At 46.2% G+C, this 11,955-nt stretch overlaps 1 protein-coding gene across 2 annotated transcripts in view; it reads right to left on the bottom strand.

Moving 5' to 3' along the window:
• Positions 1–11,955, bottom strand: part of Gldc (glycine decarboxylase) — a 203,077-nt gene that overhangs the window by 132,568 nt on the left and 58,554 nt on the right. The window lies entirely within an intron of this gene.

The following is an 11,955-nucleotide window of genomic DNA, read 5'->3' as shown; positions in this document are numbered from 1 at the left end:
ACTCTATCTGTGTACCTGACTCCATTTGTGTAAAGTCCAGTGATTCCGGGTGGCTGCCTTCCCCTTCCTCCTTGGGAGTCCCCTCAGTTAATGCATAACAGACCACTGCATCCTGTGTGAGTCTGCAACTATGTATCATCGTTGTGACCTTTTGGTAGAGCAGTCTGCAACTATGTTATCTTTACTACCTTGTAAACAAGACTCCTCCACCTGTGTGATACTTTGTTTTAACTAATTTGTGTGAAACTGCCCCACCCCCACTAATTTAGGAAAGTTCTGCTCCTATGAAATTCTGCTTGTGCTCTGCTCTCCCTGAGCCCTCCCCAAATAGAAGAGCCCTTAAAAGGACCCTGCAAACTGCCTTTCCTTTGTTAAGAACTTTTCTGGTGTGAGCCATTCACAATCAGCCAGCTTATAATAAAGGACTCAATTTAATTCAGAGTGAGGTTCATCTCTGTAGTTACAACTTACAACTCGGTCCTACAACAGTTTTTTGGGGTTTTTTTCAGTGCCAGGGATTGAACCCAGGACTGTTTCACTGAGCTACATCCTGAGCTCCTCCTTTTAATTTTTTTTTTTTAACATCTTGTATAATCATCAGATCACTTATAAGACAATATATGTAACTGCTATGCAAACTATTGTTATGCTGTATTATCTGGAGAATTATGACAGGAAAAACAGTCTGTACCTATTCAACGCAGACACAACTGCCACCTCCTCTGCCCCTGCTGAATGGTTTTTGCCTGGGGTTGGCTGATCCATGGATGCAGATACCAAGGGCCATCATATGTGACAAGTGTACATGACAGGATACTGAGGGCAATGGTATGTGACAGGGAAAATCAAGAAAACAACAAACATTCTCTGAAAGCACCAGCCTATGTCCTATCAAAGAGATGTTGAGAGGTTTAGTGCAGAACTGGTTGCTGGTTCAACAGTATCACTTGGCTGCGAACTGCCTCATTCAGATCATAAATTTCATTGTGTAACTAATAGGTGTTGCTCTTTCTGTATCTCCAATAGAAAACAGACTCTTCTTGTTTTATGTCTTCATTATAAAAAGTTTTATATTTTATTTTATTAACATAATTATTATTATTATTATGCAATACTGTGGATTGAACCCAGGGCCGTTGCACTGAGCGACATTCTCATCCCTTTATTTTTTATTTTCAGACAGTGCCTTGCTACTTTACTAAGTTGCAAAGGATGGGCTTGATCTTGCAATCCTCTTCCCTCAGCCTCTCAGAATGCTGGGATTACAGGTGTGTGCCACCATGCCCAGCTTGAGATTTTTTTGGTACTGGGGACCAGACTCAGGACCTTGCACTTGCAAGGCAAGTGCTGGAAACACTGAACTAAATCCCCAGGCCTTGAAGCTTTATATTTGAAAATAAAACTTTTTTAGAAGTGCAATGTGTTTTGAACTGGAAAAAAAGCCCTGCAAAGACAACATTTATGCTCTGACCAAGTAAGGGTGCTGCCCTAGAGAATGGTCATTCACAGTGTGGGCGCTGGAAGTCCAACTCTGTCACTTCTTGAAAGCATAATTGTAGCAGATCAGTTAATCTTGCTCCACCGCTTTTCCTCATTGTAAAATATAATCATTCTGAGTTCTGAACATAATTTTATTTGCCTTTCCTCCCTCTTCTTGTACTACTAAAGTGTTAATCTTTGCAAAGTCAAGTATTTAAAGAGATTGCTATTTTTATTTGCTTTCATCACAATTTCCTAACCTGGGTGAATCAACATGATGCAACTGGAAGAAGACCTCTTTGGACATTTTCTAGGCCAATATATTGTCACATTCCACAGGATCCAAATGGTAAAAGCTGTATTATTCCAAAGATACGTGAGTATGGTAAATAATGTCAGGCATAAGATAACAGTTGTCAGGGAGTCCATGGTAAGATACACTTCTGCCAACACTAAACTCCAATTAGACATTCATTATTAAGTACCAGGGACAGGCAGCCTCAATGCTGATTTGACGGTGAGTCCCTTAGGTATTGAACAAAGTGTAAAACCTCCCCAAACTCCCCTTGCAAGATCCAGATCAGGCACAGGCCACTCAAGGCCATTCACTAATCCTAGGGATGAACCTCAGGAATAAACCAGCAGCAGGGCACCCTTTCACCCAGGTTTCTAAGGAAATACTTACACACCTGTGAAAACTCAAATTGTTCCACTCCTATCAGGGAAAATCAAGAAAACAACAACAACAAATCCCTGGAAGTACAGCATATGCCCCTTAAAGAAATGTTGAAAGTATTATAACAAAACAAACAAACACTCCACAAAACTCCAGCTAGGCATGGTGGCACATACCTGTAATCCCAGCACTTGGGAGGCTGAGGCAGGAGGATTGCCAAGAATTCCAGGGCAACCTGCTGGGTTACATAATGAAATCAAGGCCAGTCTGAACTACACTGCAAAATCCTGCCCCCCCAAAACAAAGCAAAAAAACCCACAAAAAACCCAAAAGACAAACAAACTAACAAAAGATCTGTCCTTGAAGGGCCGACAGAAATTTTGAGCTTTTATAGAAAAGGGGAGCAAGAGCAAGCGTTGGGGGTCTGCAGAGCTGGGGGTTTGCGTGGCTGGCGGGGCAGGCCACCCTGGCCAAGCCGGCAAGTGTGGTTGTCTCAGGATGGCTCAGCAAGGTGGCTCCAGAAGAATCCTGGTGTGTGTGTGTGGAGGGGGGCAGTCGGGCTCCCTAAGACTAAGGCTCCGCCTGGGAGGGGAGGCGCCATCGCGGGCTCTCCAGGCTCTGCTTCTTCTGGACCCTGAGTGGCTTAGGGCTGAGGGCAGGACTGGGAGCTCCCAGGCCCCGCCCCGGGGGTCTGGGACAGGATGCTGTGAGAGTGGGCGGCTCCATGTCCCTGCAGAAAAGGAAGGCAGAGATTGGAGCTCTGTCCTGCTTTGCATCTGCAGGCCTGGCCCGTGAGTCCCTGTTATTGTCTTGATGACTGTCACAGTAGTCCAAGGGATAATTTGTCAGGATGAACTGCTGAATCTCTCTTTCTCAGAATTCTATGAGCCAGAACATTAGTAGGGAACTTTATTTTTAATAACTTAAAAAAGCAAAGTGGAGCTGGGTGTGGCACTATGTGTCATAATTCCTGCACTCAGGAGGCTGAGGCAGGAGGATTGTGAGTTAAAGGCCAGCCTGGACTACATGGTAAGACCCCTAACAAAAAGCCAGTCTTGAACTCTAGGAAGCTGAGCCAGGAGGACTGTAAGTTCAAGCCCAGCCTGGGCATGTTAGCAACTGAGCAACACTCTGTTTCCAAATTTTAAAAAGGCTGCAGAAGGATATAGCTAGGGAAAGGTGGCCTTGGCTTCAATTTCCAGTACTGTAATCAATCACTCAATCAATTACTCAACAATAGCTATATATCAATGAATTTTTGTTTCTATCAAGTAACTAACTCCTTTATTCATATGTATTTTGTCTCCTTTCATAATAATGAAAATATTTTTATTACATGCATTTCCTGTCACTACAGACTTCTTTCCTCTTCTTTTGGGTCTGATATTAGGGCAATCCATTCTAAATAAAATGTGGAGGAAGAGAAAGAAAGAGGGTCCCGAACTCGGTCTTGACCAATCTGTGATTCATGGATCTATGTAGTTGTATACCCACGAAGATGTAGTGGGACAGATGATGTTGCGTGCACACACAGGTGTGTGTGTGTTGTGTGTGTGTGCTGGGAATTGAACCCAGGGCCTTATACATGCTAATCCTGTGCTCTACCATTCAGCTACATGCACCCCTAGATCTTAACCAATTAAAAGTAAGCAATTCACAAGCCCAGTGTGGTGGCTCACACCTGTAACCCCAGCACTCAGGAGGCTGAGTCAGGAGACTGCTGTGAGGCCAATGCCGGCCTAGGCTACATAGTGAGTTTAAGGCCAGCCTGAATCATGTAGCAAGACCTTGTCTCAAGAAAACCACACCAAACAAAAAACAAAAAAACCCCCAAAATCAAAGAAAGTGAACAATTCAGCAACACACAGTATGTTCACAATGTTGTGCAACCATCACCTCCATCCAGTTTCAAAATGTTTTCATCACTCCAGGGGAAAAATCCATACTCATTTAGCAGTTGCTCCTCCCTTCCCTGCCAACTGAGGTAATGACCCATCCACTTTCTGTGCCCCTGGGACTCTTGCCTGGTTACTGCCGTCCTATAAAATCCACGGACACAGGCAGATGCAGGCAGAGAAGTTCTTTTTGGCCCCAAGCAAGAAACCATGCAGAGTACATGGTTGCAGTGTGAACGTCCTTAGGGGAAATTATTCTGTTTACTTAATAATGAAATCCAGGAATTGGGTTAGGAAGATAGGTCAGCAGTTTTCCTCGTGTATGGAATTGATCAGAGCAGGGTCTTTCAGCCAGGCTGCCTGTTAGCGAGCTCTGCTTTTCCAGCCTGTGTATTCACAGACAGGTTGAAGAGGGTGCCATTACACTCTTAAAGTCAGAATGAGAGGTAAATATGGATATGTATTTAAATGCTAAAATTCAGTCATTTTAAGAAAGGAGATACTGGGCCGGGGATTTAGCTCAGTGGTTGCGCTGCCTGCCTCGCAAGCTCAAGGACCCGAGTTCGATCCCCGGTACCAAAAAAAAAAAAAAGAGATACTGACTCAGTAATAAACAAAATGTACATAATTAGGCCAGATATTAGTTCGAGGGGGATATACTGAAACAATATATGTATAAAAAAGAAAAAATATCACTTGATATTAGTGAACTATAAAGACTATTACTACTTACAGGTGAGGGACAGGAGAAAGAGAATAACCAAAAGTCAGTCTGAGTTTTGAGTCTAGAAAATGGGAAGGATGTTGGCAGCATTAATGGAAACAGGGTGGTCAGGGAGAGGGACTTCAGAGGGGAGGAAGCTGACTTTGGCTCCAGAAAGGCGAGTTGCTGGGGTGGGGAGCTGGCCAATTCGAATAAGGAGTAGGGATTGGGCTGGAGAGCTTCTAGTTCTGGAAGTGTAGTTAGGAGGAGTTAGTATCCCAAGTATCTCCAAACAAGCCATCCTGGAAAGAACTCAACCAAATAGCTCTGGCCAAACCTTGGGGACACCTGTGTTTGAGGAGAAAGAATAAATCTCCTGAAGGAAGCAGGGAGAATTCTTGAGAAAGAGAGAGACAGCCTGGTACAGAGTCCTGGAGATCAGAGCAACTCGGGTGGGGGGGACGGGGCCAGACCCCACCACCCCTAAGAAAAGATGGGTTCTGGAGCACATATGGGGCGATGATCCCCCAGACCTCCGAGAGAGCAGCCACACAGCTCAGAGCTGTCCACCACAGGCTAAAGACCGAATTCTAAGGAAGGGTGCTGCAAATTCCAATTTTCTGTTCAAGAAAGGTGGAGATGAAAGGTGGGAGGAAAATCCCAGTGTAACTCAAGTGAATGGTGACAGAGAACGTTCTCAGAATCAGCAGGCTGTGGGCCTTGGCACTGGATGATATTCACATGGGTCACTGCACCGAGACCTTTCCACATGGGGTTTCCTGGCCAGCAGTGGAACCCAGCACTCCCTGCTCAGGGCTTTACACGGCAGGCATCGCAGAGTCAACACCAAAGTTCACTCTGGCCAGCTTGTGAAAAGAGCAAATAAACGGTGCATGTTTTCCCCCCAGTCCCATTATCTCTACAAAGTGACCTCTGGAATAGCACGTAGAACCTCCTCTGCACATGTTGAAGAGTAGACTGGCTATAAAGACCTTACAAGGATGGTCAGCTCACCCTTATGTTTGGGTGTGGGGGCAAACCGTCTTCACAGTGAGTGAGATGGAGTGCCCAGGTTGCCCTGTGTCAGCCTCAAAGCTGAGGGGCTGCCTCAGCCAGAGCACCCTGCGCCCTGTGGCAAAATTATCTGAGTGGATTTCAGCCTTTGGGCAGTTTGGTTTCATGGCAGGTGTCCCACAGGAGCCCCACCATGTCAGAGGGGCACCCCTCAACTTCCACAGTTTGTGAAGTATACATATTGAAGGACCCTAGTTAGCAAAACAGACTCCATATTGCTGCTTAACTCACCTGTCTGCCCTTTAGATGAACTCAGAAGGAGGAAGTTTAGAAACCTCCTCCCCTTAGAAAGTCTCTTTAGAAACAACAATTAATCAACTATTGTTTTACAAATGTCTGAATGGCAGGACGTTCCGCTTCTGTACTTTTTGCTTGCTTTACTAGTTCTATCGCATGGGGGGGGCCTAGAAACTGTTGGCCTCAAAGGTGTATAAAACATGTTTGTCTCCCCCCAGTTGGGGCTCGAGTCCCATGCTCGGCTCGGGTCCCGGCTGGTAATAAACTCCTGTGTGGATTTAATATCAGTCTCTGGTTGGTTCTTTCTCCCAGGGTCTAACACATATTTGCCCTGGATTTTATTTTTCTTTTACTCATTAAGTCAGTCAGCACCACTGTGCATGAGCCAAGCACTATTCCAGGTACTAGAAATGTGCTGGGCACTTGTCGAGAAATCCAGCTTCATTCAGATGGAAGGAGGTGCTGTTCACTCATTCAGCACTCATCATCTGAAAGATCAACTGCCTTCCCAAATTGGAAGATATTATTCCTTTCAGCTAAAATGACACGACTCATCAGTCGGTACAGCTGCTGGATGGCATCATCACCAGGCTGTTTGTTGTTCCCAACAGCCAGATGTCACATGAGTCTGTCAGAGCTGCTGCCTAGTGCAGATGCTCTCAGTGGTGGAAATGGACTGGACCCCTGGGCCACTGTCCTGGTCACCAAGAAGGAGCTGGTGGGATCCTTGAAGGTACTGCAGGAGCACTGTGTGTCTCTGGACACAGTGGTCACTGGGGGAATGGAGATGCCAATCCCATGGACAGGTTCCTGGATGCGGTTTATCCAGAGCCTGCATGTAATCACATCCATGCTGAGGCTGGAAGAACAGTGCCCACTGGAAGCTTGTGCCTCCGCCTGTCTTCTGGCCTTTCCTGAAAGCTGTCACCCACAAACAGCCTCTTGGAATTAGAGCATCTGATCTTCATAAACACAGATGTGGGCCACTGCCCGCCTGGTTACTGCTGGCTCTCAGGGAAGGCCTGAGGGAGTTCCACTGCCCTGCACAGGAGCCGGCCTGACTGCAAGATCTTTCAGCCCATAGCCCAGCTGCCCAGTGCCTCGGAGGGCGAGCTCCTCCTTAGCTTCCCGAGGGGACTCACACCCTGTTCCCTCGGACTCTCCTACAAGTCCGCCATCCTGAACACATGGGCACTCACTCCACTGGGCTTCACACACTCTGAGCTCGGCCTTCTCAGTACCGCTAATGCAGAACTACAATAGAGGGAGTCTCTGGGTTCAGTTTCTGATCCCTTGGGCTCAGAGAACATTGAAGGCCAGCACTTGGGCCCTAAGATCCTGCAGAACAGGAAGCTCACCACCTCCTCCCTCAGCCTGACACAGGGAGTCCATCCCAGCTGTTCACAGCCTGTGCTCTAGAGCTGCCTGCTCTGAGAGAACGGCTCCAGCAGTCCAGAAAACTCCGAGGAGCCCGTGTCCTGTGACCTAGATCTGGGAAATGGTGAATGCCAGGGACTGCAGCCAGTCTCTGCAAAAGAGAAGGAAACAAATAGCTCAGAGCATGTGTACTGCTGCCGACAGACGCAGTGACGTGTAATGTATGTGGTGTGACTTCACAGAACTCGGGGGACACGAAATGGAGACACACAGGGACAAGCTAGGGTATGGAAGAGCACAGAGCAGACTTGTTCAACCTGAGAGAGGAGCTGGGGCAGACCTCCTTTTTTAAGAATTAATCTTCGAACACTATTTTATGGCTGAAAAACTAAAACATAGACAGTGAGGAGTCTTACCCATTCCAGCTCCCCATCTGTCCTGTTCTTTTCCAGCCTTGTGACCATAATTATTAATTTCTTGCGTATTCTTCCGGTCTCTAAATGCATCTGTAGCAAATACCAATATGCAAACTTTTAAAATTTCTTCCATATTTCTTCTCCAGCCTTTCCATAAAAGGTGGTATATGTACATTGTTATAGATCTTGTTTTGGAGGAAAGATTTTTTGATCAGAGCACCTCCACTTTTTCTATTGCATACTATGTGAATGAACACTAGAGTATTTAATCAGACTTATATTTAGTGGGCTTTGGAATTCAATGTTTCCATAAACAACCTTGTATGTGAGCCTTTTAGAAAGCAAAAAACAAAAAATGGGATGGAAAGGCTAAGTAGAGTGAAGATAAGACACATACAGGCCAGAACCATTTTCCTGTTCTACCAGATCCTCTTGTGAACTTGACTAGCAAAACAGAGTAGCAAGAGCAAAACAAAGTTTATTAATGTGTGCATCTTTTAGGTATACATGGGAACACCCAGTGGAGTAACCCAAAAGAGTGGTGAGAATTTGCACTTTTAAAACGTGTCATGCTAGGTGGCACATGCCTGTGGTCCCAATACTCATGAAGCTGAGGCAGGAGGATTGCTGAAATTTTGAAGCCAGACTGGGCTACATAGTAAGTTCAGGGCTATAGCAAGACCCTATCTTAAAAAACTTAAATAAAATAAATCATCTCATGTTAAAGAGTGTTTTGGCCAGTTGGGCAAAGGAAAGTAATGGGAAGGGAACCAGGGAAAGTACAGTGAACAATTGATCGTTTAGTCAGGTGGACTTATGTTGCTGCTTTCCCAATCAATACTACACTTGATCTTAGCCAAAAGGCTGAGAAATGATGCTTTCCCAGTTAGCAAGAGTTATCAAGAGCGACAGGAAAACACTTTTACAAGTGGTAATTTCAAGCTGGGGCTGTGGCACTTGCCTGTAATCCCAGCTATTCAGGAGGCTGAAGCAGGAGAATCCCAAGTTCAAGGTCAGCCTGAGCAGTGTGGCAAGACCCTGTCTTGACATGAAAAGCAGTGGGACTGAAGCTCAGTGGCAGGGCACATACCTCATATGTGAGAGCCCCTGGATTCAGTCTACGGAACTGAAAAAAGAGTTGTGAGCCAGGGATTTAACTCAGTGGCACCACACCTGCTTTGCAAGGTGCAAGGTCTTGAGTTTGATCTCTGGCACCAAAAAAAAAGTTGTAATTTCATTTATAAGGGTAAATTTTCATCACAAAGGGAAAATTATGGCCTACTTTTGGGAACTTCTCTTGCATCTTCTGATTCTCAATGGTTTTTAGCTCAAAATAATCCTTATACCAAGCAGACATATGTTGGGGTGGCCTGTTCCCGCACTCCCCACACACACAAGATGAAACCTCACCATGGTAGGGCAGAGAACACGGCTCCCTCTGAGGAGCCTAGCGGGCTGGGTGCGGGAGGGCCGAGGGTAGCACAGCAGCACAGGGCTCGGGTCCTTCAGGAGGCTGGACTCTAGGAGCTTCTGCTGCTAGCAACCACCTCTGTGGGACCAGGAGAGGCCCTTTCACAGCCAGCAGTGAGAGCTTGGCCTTGGGTAACTTTTTTTTTTTTTTTTTGTACCTGTAGTAGGCAGAGATTCTAGCAGATAATAGTCCAAAGAAAGGTGGAGACACTTGAACTGGAGAATAAATTTCAACATTGCAAAGAAGCAGTGGTGAAGCCCTATAGATGTGGAGGTAATAGAAGAACTCACATGAGCTGCAGGTCATTTGAGTGGCAGGATCACTGAATGTTAAGTGCCCATTACTTAGTAAAACTTAGGGACAAGGTAGGAGCTTCACTGTTGGCAAAATCAGGCAACTCTGGAACCAGAGAATAAAGTCCTGTTTGACACCCCTCTCCCCATTCTAGGCTGTAAAACTGAGCTCCTAAGTGTCCCCCATGCTCAGAGGCCAGATTCCCGGACTAACTTCAGTCTGGAGGGCTCAAGGCCAGTCCCTGGGGGTGGCCTGAGAGGTCTTGGGATGAGAACCAGGTCATTTACTGTCAGAGCCACATCCAGCTCAGCCTTGGGCGCTGACCCCTCTTGGAACCTGGGCAGGCAAAGCCATTGGGGAGTTCCATCTCTGGCACTTAATCAGGAATTCCTGGGCTCCCTGGGCACCAAGTCTGAGCTGACCCCAGGATTAGCCACTGGCCCCAGTTCCAAGCAATGGGTCCCCAGGCCAGAGGTGGATTTGGAGAAATGGCCCTGGCCTGGGCTACTTGCTCTCAGCTCAGAGGGCAACAAGCAGCTCCTATGGGGAGCCAGCTCCGTCCCCTTCCCAAGCTCTGCCCTCTGTAGGAGCACAGTGCGTACCTGCCCAACCTGAGCCCAAGGGTGACCAGGAGCCGCACACTGCCGGGGATGTGTTCATTCACTGTCTGCAGGGGTCCTGCCTCTACCATTTCACTGCCGGTCACACCACCACTTCCTGTTAACCATCAGCCTTCCTGTCTCTGTGAATCAGCCCTGACGGGGGTGGGGGGTGGGGGGTGAGGGTGGTGGTTCAGAGCCTAGATTGGAAGCTCCCACACCAGGCAGAGATGGAAGATGATCCCTCCAGGCTCAGCAGAAGCTGGCACTCTCAGGGCCCTCAGCCCTGCCCACGTATTTACGGTGGTGGCCCCACTGCTCTCTAGTAACTGCCAATTTACCACGGCTTCCGAGGGAAGGGCTGCAGGCAGGGCCTGGACCCTACAAATAATATAGGGCACCAAGGAATCCAGAAAATGATATTGGGCAAGTAATCCAAATAAGCAAAAATAATCCAAACAAGAAGTACTGTAACTCCCAGCCTGTTAGATGTCCAAAATGCAGAGTTTGTGATCTCTAAAAATCAAATTCTAGGAACAACAGAGGCTAAGAGTAGGAAAAATTTATTGAGAGACAGCTGTAAAGAATGAGAAGTTAAGAGACACTTATAGCCAAGTGGACGCACATTGAGGCGATACTCTTAAGTGAAATAAATAGGACACACATGTAAATACTGAATAGTTTCTCTGGTGTGAGAAACTAAAAGTGTAAATAAGGATCAAAATGTATAACTGATATTGTGAAATAGGAAGAAAAGGTCTAAAGGAATAGGGGAAGTGGGAGGGGTAGAGGAAAGGGAAAAAAGGAAAAGAAAAAATATGAGAAAAGGAAAAAATGGAAACAAAGTCTTTGTAAATAGGGAAGGATGGAGGGGGTGAAGGGAGGGCAGGGAAATGGGGAAAAAAATAAGAACCGAGATGCATCATGTAAAGGTACAAGATCCCAATGATGAATGTAACTGTATTATTTACCTAAAATGTAGCAATAAACTTAATGAAAAAAATTAATTGAGAGAAAGTTAGTGTCTGTGTAAGAGAGACAGAAGGGAGACCCCATTTCCCAGGGGGTTTTATAGAGCAAAAGCCATGAGGTGAGGCGGGTACAAAAGTGGGCCAACTAATAAGAACCAATGGAAATTCACAAGGTGGGCAGGAGGTGGGACAAAACCATAATCAACCAATAAGATTACACATACAGTCACCAGGGTAATGTTGATTAAATGGGGTGCAAATGGGAAAACAAGTCACGCAGCAAGCCTGCATAGAATGAACAAGGAATTTCGGGAAAGGAAATGGGCTAGGGGGATTGATGCCTTTTTAGAATATCAGTCACAGCTGTTCATCTCTAGGGAAAGTAGTCCCTCTTTTCTTTTTATAATGCTTGCCAGTGAATGTGCCTCAATTGTTTTTCTATGCTGAGGGCCCAGCTTTATGTAACGGCCTTATGATAATTTCTAACCAACTTAGCCATCTGTAATACAGCATAGTGCTCTGCATGTCTTTGCCTTTAAAGTAGAAAAGTGTATGCTTGAGTAAGTCCAAACTCTTCAGGTAGAGGGGCCGGGAACTAATGCCCACCACCTCCCTGGGCTTGTGGACTAGATGCGAGCACAGGAGACAGGGAAAACGCAAATGAGCTGAACCTCAGACTCCCTTGGCCCCTTCTCACTCTCTCGCCCCAATATGAAATAAGGTAGACTTTCTTTGCCATCCAATAAAGCTTCTTCTGGGAGAA

Source organism: Heterocephalus glaber, unplaced genomic scaffold, assembly GCF_053883595.1.
Source record: "Heterocephalus glaber isolate CG9 unplaced genomic scaffold, H.glaber_assembly_v1.0 deba00001481, whole genome shotgun sequence".
Taxonomy (NCBI): domain Eukaryota; kingdom Metazoa; phylum Chordata; class Mammalia; order Rodentia; family Bathyergidae; genus Heterocephalus; species Heterocephalus glaber.
The sequence above is the reverse complement of the archived record's forward strand: the minus strand, read 5'-3'. Positions and strand labels throughout refer to the sequence as shown.